General features: G+C 34.0%; 1 protein-coding gene across 2 annotated transcripts in view; it reads left to right on the top strand.

Annotated features, from left to right (window-relative positions):
- The window catches only part of LOC149078205 (zwei Ig domain protein zig-8-like), a 416,653-nt gene that overhangs the window by 247,463 nt on the left and 154,117 nt on the right, over window positions 1–15,073 (top strand). The window lies entirely within an intron of this gene.

The raw sequence follows: 15,073 nt of genomic DNA, 5'->3' as shown, positions 1-15,073 counted from the left end.
GAATTGGCAAAGAGTGTTTTGAATTTCAAATTACTTTAAAAGTTCGGGATCATCCATCCTCTGTGTGCGTGTGTGAGAAAGTCGATTGACAAAAATAATTTTTCAAGTTTTCGTTTATTTAAGACTGTTTTCTTCTTTTAGAAAACTCCTTCGCAAGCAATGCCAGGACATTATATACATACACTTTGTATATGTTTTCTACGGATTTTGTGTTTGAGTTCGCCATGATTCATCGTTACGAAACTAAAATGCTGAGAATAAACGTCTTTACCTTTAACGATTTACTTGTTTCGATGGATGATATAGAAACCTTGAAAAGCCATTTTTACAGCTCAGATATTTAGTGCTTGTTTTGTGGAAAGAAGACTGCTTTCATGTCGTTCCTTCTATACATCTTTTGAAAAAAAATCTAGTTTTAAGGAGTGTTTTAAGAGTTAATAAGAGTGAATTTTTTTTATAGTTCCTGCTAACAATATGAATTTACGGAAAATCCACCGCCGATAGAAAAATGAACCGACAAATAGTTGTCTGATGGGAAAATTTTCTCTGGGAAAAATCACCGACAATAGTTTGTCATCAGAGAGTGACTGGGTGATTGAAGAGAAAGTGAGTGACCGAATGAGCTGGTGAATAAGCTAGTGAATGAGTGAGTGAGTGATCAAACCAATAATTAGTTAATGAGCTAGTAAATGTGTTTATGAGTGACCACATGAGTGACTCACTCACTCGCTCATCTGCTTACCTTCTCACTCACTAGATAATTTGCTCAACTGTTCATTCACTCGATAATTTTCTCATCTGTCACTCACTTGCTCACTCACTCACTCTCTTTGTCAATTTGTTGATGAGTTATTTGTCTGTGAATTTTCGCAGAGGTAAATTTTCCTTTCGGTAAATACCGTTGCGGTCAATTTTTGTCAATGAATGTTCCGGCGGTCAGTTGTTGGGGATGAATTTTAGTTTACCAAGAATGTATATCTGGAAGGAAGGTGCCATATTCTCTCAATCCATTGTTTGGAAACGCGATTATCAATCTTTGTGAATTCAAATTAATATAGTTTTTCACGTTCGGATTTTCGAGTTTCTCACTCACACATTTTCCCGAGATTGCTTCTTCGAAAACGGGTATCTGGCGCAATCGTAAAAAAAAACGCACGTCTGAAAATTTGTCACACGTTCACATTGTGAACTTTGTATCTCAGGAAGTACGTGACGCAAATTAATTTTGATGATGTCTGTGAATAAATAGATATTATTCAAAAAAGTCTAATTATATGATATTCGTGAAAATGACGTTTTTAGTTTCCAGAGCCACTTAGATTTTGAGAATCGTTGTGGAAACAGATCTGAGTAAAATGCAAGTCATTGGTGTCTACAGTTGGATAAGAAGAATACATTTATTGATGGTCATTCGCGTACAGTTGAACACTGATTTAACGCCACCATCCACCCCAAATAATTTTTAACCTTTAACTAGTTTAGCTTTATACCGGATCATGGTCAGAATAGTTGTTCAGAGAAGCACCATTGCAAAAATTCACCCGTTTATTAAGAACTACTGTATCACATTGTCTTAATTGTGTTACTCCATGAATAAGATAACCTATTTTAATACACGTATTCAATTTTGAGTAGAGAAAATTGGTTAATCTGTAAGCACTGTACAATTGCTGAAATATTTCTACATATATAAAAACACTTAACAGAAACATGCACTTACCACTGAAATTATTGCAATCTGGATATATTTAATGACACACTCTATAAGTGATAAAACACTATAAAGAAAGGGAAATATTCTTGCATTGCTTTTTTAGTCCGAAAATTATAACAAAAAAAAAATCTTTTTTTCCAGATATTGAAAGATAAGGTGAAAACAGGTGGGTCTTGTGCTCCGGGACCTGAAGGGGCGCGAAACTCATTCTTCAACTTCTCCTTCAACATTACAGACAGACATGACCGCTGACCGCCCAGAGAGACCATCTTGGGATGGTTTGCGCTCTTTCCCAAAGGGATCGATGGTCTCGGAGAGCCTGATATCAGACTCGATTGTGAAAGAGGAGGAGGAAAAAAAAATACCTATTTTACCCCAGGAAGCACCCCAGGAATATTTTGTGTCAAATGCTCTAAACTGTTTTTATGCTGATCGATAATATATAACAGTGAAACGAAAATAAATCCTCAACTTCTTGCGAAATGGTGGGAGGAAAAACGGGGAAATTGTCAGAAAATGACATATAGACTTTGTATATACCTACAAAATAGTTTACGATATAACAAGCTGGCGCTAAAACGGGTTCTTACATTATGGGTCATACATTTATCCCTATATGTAAGATTTGTTCACTGAACATTACTGGCTCTAAACGGGGTTGACGCTATAACGGGGATGCTACAACGTGGATCGACAGAAATTATCTTGTTCATCGGATTTGGACGCCGAAATGGATGTATTCAACAGGACGTGTAATCTCGTATAAATATTCTTCTGCGAAATTTGTGTGTCCCTAACGTATTTATGTTGTCAAAATTATGCTTTTTTTTGTGGTATACTATTCTATCCGTCTTCTTTATTTTGAAATGGCTTAATTTTCATTGCATTTAAAAAATTGCATGGCACTGGTCATACTAGCCATACTGTACCTTTTCAAAAACAAGTCTCACTTTATACGCTTGAATCTCAAGATTTCGAAGTGAGAAGGCCAAGAATACAGCTTCTTGTTGTTGAGAATGTGCCAATTATTCATTCACGTGAATGCGCAGCAGAGGCACCCAAACTTTTTGCCCCATCGCGCTCTTGAGATTTTTTTTCTCATTGCTCCAATTTCAACCAACCCATCGGATCCTATGTTGTACCAGAAGCTTATACCGACCTTCCGATAATTCCATCGCACCCAGTGGGCGATATTGCCCTCTATTGGAAACACTGATATACACCATCTTCTGTTTTATATTCCAGACCGAATGTGGGACATCATGACAGTTTGTGCTAATGGAAGTGAGAGCTAGTGGTTTTCATAGATAGATTTCGTCAGAGAAAAATCCATGGATACCCATGCATATGAAGAGTCTTGGTAGAAGACCTCAACCGTTACGAAACACACAATTGTGACTGTGTTTATAACAGCCAACCTCATATCGCATAATGATGTCACTCATAATCAAGTTCTACAATTGCGGATAAAATATTTTGTTAGGGATTATATATAATGACAAATATGTTGAGTTTGAGATAACGATACTAATGACATGTCTTCAACAGCAAACCTATCCCTCGTTGCCTATTTGCCTCCAAACCTATCTAATTGTACTTAATCTTTCTATACACACGGCAGTTCTTTAATTCAATACACGGTGCAGCCTGCACTAAAGGTTTCCGGACTGTTGTTAGCCCTTTCACATGACAAAACCATGATTTTATACAATCATAAGGACGGTAATTCAAGATCTGACTGATACTTGATAATATCCCAAATGATCAATTATGTTGGCTGAAAACATGTTTCGAGAATCCAAAATAACACAAATAACCTATAGATCACCTAAGATTAGTGAATCCAACATTATTCCATTAAGTATTCAGTTAACGATGTGAATTTACAATCTAAATTTCTTACATGAAAATTAAATTCAGCACCGGTCTTTAATCGAGCTTCGAGTCGTTCCCAATCTATCACGGAATCTCAATTTTATCAGCAAAATTCTCGTCAAATTTCGGTGTCTGCCAAAATATTCATAGTTACACCGAGAATATTAAATGTAAGCAGTATAAATTAAATTTTTTTGTTTATTTTATTGTGCTTTCCGTCAAAATCCCGCATATCTTAATATGAATTATTGCGTACACCACTGACTAGTGAGATTGGCAAATATAGACATCCGAAGAAATATCCGCGATCAGTCCTGAATAATGTAAATGTTAATTTCCTACACGATTTCGTCCTTAATAAATTCATGTATTACAACTTTCTTCCCCACAGTCATTCTCCCTATCTGCCCACTTTGAGGGATATTGAGAATTATTCAAAGCATTATCTTTGTGAGCAACTGGGCTTTAGCAGGCTGAGGAAAAGGGAGGCCTTTTGAGTAAAATTTATTCAGAAGATTTCGAATTGTTTCCTTTGGCTGTGTTATTAATTGAAGAGGGTCCTATTGTCCTTGCATAATGTCGCTCGATACTTTTGGAAAAATATTGACATTTTTCTATTCACTGTTTCGCGCTTACAATCGAATGTAATTTGTCTCGTCGGATCTTCGGGGCCTCTTTGTGTTAACGTTGCGCTTTCTCTGTGTGTGTGTATATGTAACGGAGCAACTCTTTCATTGTGTTTCGCTTTTGTGCAGTCCCCCGCAGATTCTGGATGTGCATTATGGTGGAATATTCTCTATAGTCTTGTTCGAGCAAGTACGGAAGGGGGAACATATATGAGCCGAATATCCGATAAGACAATAGCTAAAGCGAAGTTATTTATCAATCTCGAGACAAGAATGGCTCTAGTACAGTCATGAAACTGATGTCACAATATTATTTGAACGTTGCGTTGCTATGGGTTTTCCTTTGAATATTTTTTAATTGTACACGTATATACTTGTTAGCATCTGAATTTATTATTTATAGCTGCCGCTGCGAACACTTACAACGTCTAATAATGATATTGATGAAAGTAATATACAGGCTGTCCCGAATTGTTTGCATAACAGATATCTCTGCAACCGTTGACTTTAGAAACATACTTTCAATTATAAAATATATTCTGTAACTTGTAGTTGTTTAAGTTCTCTAACTTCTGTAAAATTTTTCCAAAATGTCTTCCCAAGTGGCCGTATACATAACAAATATGAAAATTTATTTTTTATTTAGGCCTTATATGCTAGAATTTCCAATTAGTTTAAAGCAAATACTGCTCTGAGAAGTCATTTACAAAAAAAATTCACATTTTTAAATGCAAGAAGATATTTCACCCTGGAGGTTTACTACAGTCCCTAAAAAACTTGTCAACCCATGAAAACTTTGCCGGCACTATTATAAGTTGCCAAAACACAATAGTTTTATATATTTGATGCATCCATAAATATTACATTTAAAATATGAAACCTTTTTCAAATGACTTTTCACCGTGGAATTACATTTCATTTATTGACAATTTTTTTAGCACAAGGGGACTTTTTGAAAATGTTTATGTCTTTATTCTGTTATGTATACGACAACTGCAAAAAATTTCGAGATTTTTAAATAAATACACATTATTTATTTCATAACTGTTTTGTAATTGAAAGTATACTTCCGCTGTGCAAACAATTTGGGACATCTTATAGAAATCTGGAATATTTCTTAATAAAGCAGTATTTTTTTTGACAGCATATTCTCCCGTGATATCGAGATTTATATATTGGAACAATATTTATGAACATGTTGACATCACGTCATCATTATGGTCCTGGCATCACGACATGATACCGAATTCCCTTGAATTTTACTGATGAGATGATTATGTAGTACATGTCCATGCAAATGTGCCTATTTGTTCTTTTATATCTTTAGTCAGGCGTCTGGCTGCCGTATGAAAAGCGTAGAGCTCCTTCTTTAAATATTTTAATGTTTAGCTGTCTCATCCGCCATTTTTCAGTAAACGTGAGATGTCAGTATTATTGCTATAGCTCAGTTTCCCAATCTTTTTTGTCCCATCACCCCCTTCTTCAGAACATTTTTTTCATCCATCGCCCCCAACGCAATGTACCCCATAGGATCCTACGTTAAATCCGTAGCTTCTGCCACCCCCTTGGAACATTCCATCGCCCCTCAGGGGGCGTTAACGCCCACGTTGGGAATCAGTGTTATAGATAATCGCTGTTCCCATCCTGTTTTTTATACAACTTTAGGGTGACGATATGACTCATACATATCAGGACACAATTATTTTTTCAGTGAAAATGCTGATTTTTGTTTCAAGTACTCACCGTAAATAAGGGCTACTTTGGCTCTATGGTTTTTCATTTGTCCTAAAACAAAAAAAACAAAAAAAAAATGATTGAACCATACGTGGTACAACTGATTGCTTCAGGTTTCCATAGTAACCAGCGATTACGCCAGACCGTAGCACTAGTTAGGAAAGCCCATCTTCAATATAGTTCTACTATTCACCGCAGATTGCAAGACATTTTGGAAGAAAGAATACACTGTGGTAGTTTCTTGGAAGGAAGAATATTTTCCATTACTGGTTATGAGTGTAGCAGAAACAGGCACTAATGCGGATTGCATGAAGCCTACAAAAATAGCTTGGAAGCGAGAAGCCAAGAGAAAATAAGATCCCTTTTTTTTCTATACAAATGATCTGATATCAAGCCTCCAAAATTATTGTGAAGAGGACTTTTTTCTGTAAATGTCGTACAGTCAAGAATTGAAAGTTGTTTTTGAAAAGACTGATACAAAGATTATACGTAGGTGCCGTACCTACCGATTTATAATAAGGCTGATGTTGTTTTTTTCTTCATTGATTTGTAAACATTTTTTTTTTCTTTTGAACAAAGAAGTACTAGCGTATATTAAGAGATAAAGTGAATTTTTGTGTTGATATATGAGAGTACGTTTTGCTGAAAATCAGCGGGTCACATTGTTTCAAGCCTTTTTACAGTGTTTTAAAACATGAATATTTGATGCGGGACAAAACGTTATTTTTACTTACCGGCTACTTTGTCCCAAGAGAAAAAATAAATAAATAAATTTCATGAAAATATTATATAGAAATTGCATTTTTTTTTTTTTAATCGCAGTCCTTTTTAGAAAAACATTACGCAATAGTAGTGGTGCCATCTACCGTCAATGTTTTTCTAACCATGAGTGAAATGTAATGATTGGGGCAATTAATCAATCATTAGTCATGGTTACAAAAACTGACGGCAGGTAGTAGCACAACGCATAATAAGCATTACAAAGAAAAAAACCTTCGTGTACTTCGTATAAGATTCACAACACGTACACACGCATTCCAGCATTTACCACTTTGTTAGAAATTCCTTAGAGGAATGTGTGCGAGGTGCATGCGCCGTCAAGTAATAGTAGACTTTTAGACAAAGGTTCGAACGTTCTAAAAATTACCTTAAATCCAAGTGCAGTCAATGCTCGTTATTACGACCCAATCGTTCCATGGAAAATGGGCGTCATATTGGGAGGCCATTATATCGAAAGGAAAACATAGGATATTCATTACTATAAATATATGAAAACATTTGGGACTTATCCTACCAGTCGCTGTAACGGAATGGTCACTATAAGGTGAGGCCGTTATAATGAACGTCTACTGTATTTATTATTCGTTATTTTCTAGCATATATAAGATTAAACAAAAGTTTCATAAAAGTGGTGCAAAGCAACCCATGTTTACGTAACGCTAAAAAAGCTCAGTTTGATTTTTTTTTATCGTGAATTAATTATTTAACGCTATTACATCCATGAAATTTTCTGTTTTTTAAACTATGATCACCACGTACACATCATGCAATTGTGCTTCAACTTAAATTTTCGTTATTGAAACACATGATTTATAGCGACTTTTTGTGTAAACACTAAACTTTCGAAGCATGGATATAGGTTATGAAAATAGGTTATTATTGTGTTATAAAGACAATAAAATACCGTATTGACTTTCAGTAATTATATTATGTACACGGAATTTTTTTAAATATAAATTCAAGGTTTTCCTTCAATCTTTTCATGTCACATTTATTCCCTTTACAACTTGGAAATACACAGTGATTTAATCGGAAATTTGCATTTACATGTAAATTAGTTTGAATTCGATATTAGTTAAAAAAAACTGTTGGCAGCGGGTTCCGTTTTCAATACAAAAATATTAATATTTAACAATTATATGAATCCATAATATCATCAATCTACTCGAATTCAGTTTTCCTTTTCATTTGTGATTGGAGAAGAATCCAAGATCTTTAATCAGTGAAACCCCGATAAAACCGTTACATTTAACATTTCTTGAACTTTATATCCTAACAATTCACATCGAAAAATGAAATACGTAAAATCTGAGAAGTAATTAATTTCACGTATTTGAATTTATTTAATAAGGTGATCGTGCAATATTTGCATTTGGAAATGAAAGAACTCGTCGGTTTTTAACCTCGATGTTTTCAATAAAATTACGTGTGTTTCAGATTCTATATATACGATGCCGACCGATATTTATGCCATGAAAAATTTCTCTATCTGCTAAATCACGTTTCCTCATTCACGTAGAATTCAAACTGGTAATTAAATGTCATTCACTCCGAAGAAATTTCGTGAAAAGCGTACTTTTGAAATGTTTTATGCACGTTTTATTCGATCACGATCTTCGGTATAGATTGAATCACAATGATTCAACCTAATGAAGTTTGACTTTACTCAATATCAAATTTTTTGGTTCCATTTTGATTATAGACTAAATATATATATATATATATATATAGAGAGAGAGAGAGAGAGGCCTATATATGTCACTGCCAAATCCCGCCAACTGCTGCCAATTCACGACGCAGCCGGTCATATCGTGAATTGACCAAGAGTTTTGGCCAAAATCCGAATTTCAGATATTATTAGGACTTTGGCCGGCTATTTCGCGAAGTGGCCGGATATCCCTGGCCATGGGATGCCATAACTTGGACATAATTATCACGAAAAAATACGCCAACTTCACGATGATCTTGAATCACGTCTTTTGTCATAAGAATTTGGCGAGGGATCACCTGCCACTTCGCGAAATGGCCGGGCCAATATTTAATGAAATTGTCCAAGTCGCGAATTGGCCAATTTTGGGCTTCGGCCGTAACATATATATTTTCAATTTGTGTCCAAGTTTCAAACGATAAAGAATGAGTGATGTTACAAACCTTGAATAATGAATTATTACTATGAATACGTGTTGGCAAAAAATAAAAAACAAAATTTGGACTATAGGTTCCCAAACATTTTATATTTCATCGCTCCTTTCAGAATTTTTTTCTCTCATCGCCCCTATCTCAAGTGAACTCATAGAACTCATACTTATGTTAAATCCGTAGCTTCTATTTGCTCCCTTAGACCATTCCATCACCTACCCAGGGGGTGATATTGCCCACTTTGGGAAACACTGTTTTAGACCATGAATGAATCACGATTCTTTAGACAATGTGATTGAGAAGACGATAACAAAATAGCAATTTCGAAAACGATAAACGAATGATTATTCTGAAGACAATGACAAAAATAGGTCTCGAAAGATACTATGTTTTGAAAAGACGATGACAAAATGATGAGTTGGATGAATGACCAAATCTTGAGTCTGAATAGGATGGAAACAATGTTTTGGAAGACGATGAAAAGAATTTTGGAATATGATTAAAGGGTAAAACTTTTTAAGACAATGAAATGATTACATTTTGGAAGGCGATGGAAGGATAACGTTTTGGAAGATGGATGAAAAGATAATATTTTGCCAGGCAATGACCGAATTATGGTTCAGAAGAAATGAAAAGAATAAAATGTTTTCCATGACGACGATAGCAGAAAAATAATTTTGAAGAAGATGAAAACATTGCATTTGGAAAAAGACGAAAGGATAACATCGCTGTTGACGATGAAATAAAATTTTCAAAAACGATGAAAAGATGAAATTACGGAACACGATGATCGAATCAAGATTCGGAAAACGACAATGAAAAAAAAAATGTCACTGACGACGAATCATGATTTTGAAGACAATGCCAAAATTGTATGTCGGAACACGGTAACAAGATTATACGTTTTTGAAGACGATGGCTGAGCTATTATTCGGAAGAATGACAATGAAATATTATGTTTTTTGATGACGATGAGTGGATTATTTTCAAATGATATTCATTTAATTATCGTCTGTAAAATGTTGACAGAATGTTGTTTTAATAGACGATAGTCGAATGGCGATAGAATTACGTTTTGAAGTGTGATAATAGATTTTTGTTAACACTTCATATATATGCCAAACACATCACGACTTTTCATGTCATGTTTACTTCTAGACTATCCACATTTTAGCATAGGAGGAACGCATAAACTCAGATTCCGTATGTACTATAAGGTTCCCTAGAACATTTCCAGAGATTTTCCAATAAAATTTCACCATAACTTGTGCAATCTATCGGTAGATTATGTGAAACTCATAGTGTATATATTGTTCATAATGATTCGTAACTAACCCTTGCACGTCTTGCATTGTGGGATTTGCGCGTACCAAATAGTCATCTAGCAACTGTAAGACAAATATAGCCGAAAATTCGAATGAATGACTGACAGTAGAAATGTGAATAAGATATGTGTCGCTGTTATCGAAAGCGCTGCAGATTTACACGCGACTAAAGCATAAGGTAATACGTTTGGACACAGTCCCACATCAGTGGAACATGCCTTCAGAGTGTTAATAATAGACGGATTCACGAAGCTTCGTCATCTTTCAGGGAAGAGTTCAAATATGAATATGGTAATTTGGCAATCCAGTGTCAGTTTTACTAAGTTCTCTGCCTGCTGCCACATAAATAATTACGTTGGCGCTATGAAACTCTTATGACTTAGAGTTGTAATAGGCTCCTCTTGAATAAATATTTGATAGCAGTAAAATCGTGAATGTCGTCTCAAGCAAAGCGAAATTATTCTCAGCTCAATGTTTCTACCGTTTATACTGGTTGATAATTGTAATTTCACGTCAAATAGTTGGCGATAGCAGTATAATTTGGCATTTAGCAATAAAATTTAGTATTTAGCATTTATCAATAGAATATAGCATTTATCAATAGAATATAGCATTTATCAATAGAATATAGCATTTATCAATAGAATATAGCATTTATCAATAGAATATAGCATTTATCAATAGAATATAGCATTTATCAATAGAATATAGCATTTATCAATAGAATATAGCATTTATCAATAGAATATAGCATTTATCAATAGTACATAGCATTTTGCAATAGTACATAGCATTTTGCAATAGTACATAGCATTTTGCAATAGAATATAGCATTTTGTAATATAATTTTGCATTTTGCAATATCATTTTGCTTTTTGCAATATCATTTTCCATTTTGCAATATCACTTTGCAATTTGCAATATCATTTTGCATTTTTCAATATCATTTTGCATTTTTCAATATCATTTTGCATTTTTCAATATCATTTTGCATTTTTCAATATCATTTTGCATTTTGCAATATCATTTTGTATTTAGCAACATAAGCTTAGCATTTAGGCTTTAGCATTTAGAAATAGAATTTAACAGTTAGCAATACAATTTAGCATTTAGCAATACAATTTAACATTTAGCAATATAATTTAGCAGTTAGCAATATAATTTAGCAGTTAGCAATAGAATTTAGCAGCGCTTTACATTTAGCCATAGAATTTAGCAGCGCTTTACATTTAGCCATAGAATTTAGCAGCGCTTTACATTTAGCAATAGAATTTTACCTTTAGCAATAGAATTTTACATTTATCAACAGAATTTAGCATTTAACATTTATCAATAGAATTTAGCATTTAACATTTATCAATAGAATTTAGCATTTAACATTTATCAATAGAATTTAGCATTTAACATTTATCAATAGAATTTAGCATTTAATATTTATCAATAGACTTTAGCATTTAACATTTAGCAAAATAATTTAACAGATTTATTTGTCCTGCTTGCAAAAAAGTGAATGCCTTTCTCACGGAAGAAGGATAAAAAGAGACAGTAAAAAATCACTGCATTTTTTGACAGGAGAAATGATCTCGCCTAAACTTTATTTATCATTCGTTTCACTTACACGACACGGATATATTATAAATGCCGTTTCCATGTTATACACTATTTGAGTCTAGTTCATTTCTAAATATTTTCATACCCTAACTAAATATGATTATATAAATTAGAATTTTTTTCTCTGGAATTCTTTCATCCCCAGGTGTTAAACATATTTCACCAATTCGTAAATAGCACTGTGATTTATCATTCATCTTTTATAAGTTTTAATTTTTCGGCCGCTGCACATTGGACTTATCGAGATTTGACTTTATTGTGGAATCAACAACGTTTTTCGAATAATTTTGTTCAAATAATTTAAATTATCATTTCTCACAAACGTCTTACATCTTGAGATTGAGTGATTCCTGTTCTTGTGTTATATAAATTAGGGACGCGTCCCTCACTCTAAGAAATCAACTCCTATACAGTTCTGGATATAACGCCTCTCTCTCTCTCTCTATCTATCTACGCCCGTTGTATGTCTTTGGCAGCTGAATCAACAAGAGTTCCAGTTGGTTGGCTCTTTCACTAGCGCAAAGGAACACCAGCACAATGTCATCAAAGCATTTCTGGAAGAGACACAAACTCACGACCATTTCATGCAACTGCGAATCTCTCTCCTATTATGTGTCGCGAGCAGTAGAGTTCTTGGCTGCTGACTTGATTAGTTGTTTATTTATTTGTTCTTGTTAAGGCCACCATTATCAGTGAGTTTGCCGTTAATGGAGAAACTCGCCACAGAATTCTACTAGTCACATCAGTCATCCGTGAACCATTGCTTATTACAGTCAAAAATATAGACCTACCCATTTACTTTATCCATACAAAAATACCACTCACTTAGAAAATTGTTCATTTCGCAGCATTAATTTTAAATAGCGTTTAATATAGTAGTATATTTACTATCGCACGATCAATCATAAGATTGATCCCCACAAAAGAGCTCTTAGTTATCGTGTGACACATTTTCTTGGAGAATGACGAACTTGAATTTAAAATGAGATATCTCCTGTTCATAACTCAAATCTAAATGACATCGATGTAATAATAAAGTATATTCTGTTTTGATAGTAGTGTTGGACCAAAACTTATGTAATTGACATTTTTTTGACTTTATTGCAATATCCATTAAAATAAAAATATAAACCTATATGTCCATGATAACTAAAACGATTTCAGATAATCAGGGTATAGATTTCTTCCTGTAGGAGGGGAAGGGTGTTTCGAAAATTCCAGTAACAGTTAAATTCATCGGTTATAACGACCTCGGTTGTAACGAAACCTCGGCTATGACGTCCGTAACTTAATTTATGAAGCTTATTGTCAATGAATCTTACTTATAACGCAGATAAAAACTCAACGACGTCAGATATAACGACACATTTTTTGTGAATTTGTATCCGTTTCTAAATCCCTAGATTAATTCTAAAAATATGTTTTTTTAGGGAATTGTTTTTCATTACAAAAAATAATAAGTCAAATATTTTTCGTTAGAAAATGCTGTACGTCAGTCCTGAACTTTTCTTCAATCTCTTCTGTGTTCGAAACATTGGTACAGCTTCAGCCGGTGATTCGTGGCTTGAGGTACAAAAACTTCACCAATAGTGCTTTATCCACCAATGTCAACATCACAATGAAAATCTTATGTGAGCGCTAGTAACAAGAAAACTCAGAAATGTGCTGATACAACCGTATACCCTGTATTTTATAGGACCTGATTCGCATATTTAAAGTGATTTGCTTTCATACAGCGCCTTCTATCGACAAAAAAAAAATTAAATATTTTTCTGTACCATAAAAAAAATACCTCTCTCGTAGGAATAACTTTTATTAGCGACCTTCACTCAAATAAATCTCTCTCTCAGTTACTTCTATTTTTTTAATAAATTTTTACGGTGTTTTTTTTTTTTCTCACATTAAGTTTGCCGCCCTCTAAATTTTGCCACCTTAGGCAGTTGCTTCTACGTGTCCCCCCCCCCTCCCTTCCGTTGTCCCGGCATTTGACTGCAGCCATGGGTTAATATACCATGGGCATTGATTGGAAATTTCCCAATTAGCAACGGAAAAGTGGCGAAGTTCCGTGTTTATGATGCCGATTTCCCTAATTTCCTCCCATAGATTATGGCCACTCACTAACCGTAGGGAAATCTGGGTGATTTTTGTATTTTATTACTCGTGATATTATTGCCTTGCCTTTGATTGCCTGGTATTCGTTCGCCACTGAAAACAATACCGTAACTTATATTATTGGTATGGTGAGAAACTTCGATACAGCGATATTCTGAGAGCTAAAAAATGTCGTTGTAGAAAGACTATCGTATTATCAAGACGCTGCTGTTGGCATCTTTTCTAAATCGGCGTTGCTATTACTCTTACTACCAAATAAATATTCTTCCTGAAAAATCATTGGCCACAAAAAATTTGAGTTATGTGTGTGCTCAGTTGATAAATAAAACTCTGTTAGATGTATGTGTATTGCCCCTGCAAAGAGGTCCATCGTAATACACTTTTACGTATCACACAAAAAGCAGCGATACCGAAAAAAGTTCATCAACCCTTTCGGTGATCAAAGGTGGTACCAAATATCGATATTATTAGAGGACCTCCGAAGAACCAAAATATGTGACGAGTTAAAAACATATACTGAAGGATATTCCCAGGGAAATATAAAAATATATATGTACAGTGAAACCTGTACGAAAAGGAACGTCAACAGACTGAAATAATATTCCGCGTTTTAGGCCAGGATTACACTATAAAAGTTTGATAAATGTTATTTTATAAAACTTGAAAAATCCAACCAAGCTCATAGGTTACATTCGAGCAAATGCAACCGATAATCTTATTAGCTGAATTTTTGAAATTTTATAAAATAACTTTTAGAAAAATTGCATAATGTAATACCGGCGTTAAACAGATTTCCGTTTTATAAAAGTGCAAATAAAAGCACTAATCATTCAACAGACTATACTTCGATTCCGTTTAAGACAGGTTCCATCTCATACAGTGTTAGTTTTTTCACTGTATATGACTATTGTGGTTTCAAAAAATCTCTGCAAAAAATATTATTTATAGAGGAGTTTATAGTAGTATATATATATATATATATATATATATATATATATATAATCTTGTTTACAATCGACAAGATTTGAAAAATATTGTTATAGATGGATTTATCGTTACATCTTCGAGTATCGTTGTAGCGAGGTTTTACTGTATTATTAGTTATGAAATTCTAAAACGTTATGTATTCTTGAACTCATACAGTATGAAGATATTAG

The sequence above is a fragment of the Pholcus phalangioides genome, unplaced genomic scaffold (genome assembly GCF_987345545.1).
Source record: "Pholcus phalangioides strain wild (caught in Gottingen) unplaced genomic scaffold, Ppha-v1.0 ptg000014l_1, whole genome shotgun sequence".
Classification (NCBI taxonomy): domain Eukaryota; kingdom Metazoa; phylum Arthropoda; class Arachnida; order Araneae; family Pholcidae; genus Pholcus; species Pholcus phalangioides.
Note: the sequence above shows the minus strand (reverse complement) of the source record. Positions and strands in the feature narration are given on the sequence as shown.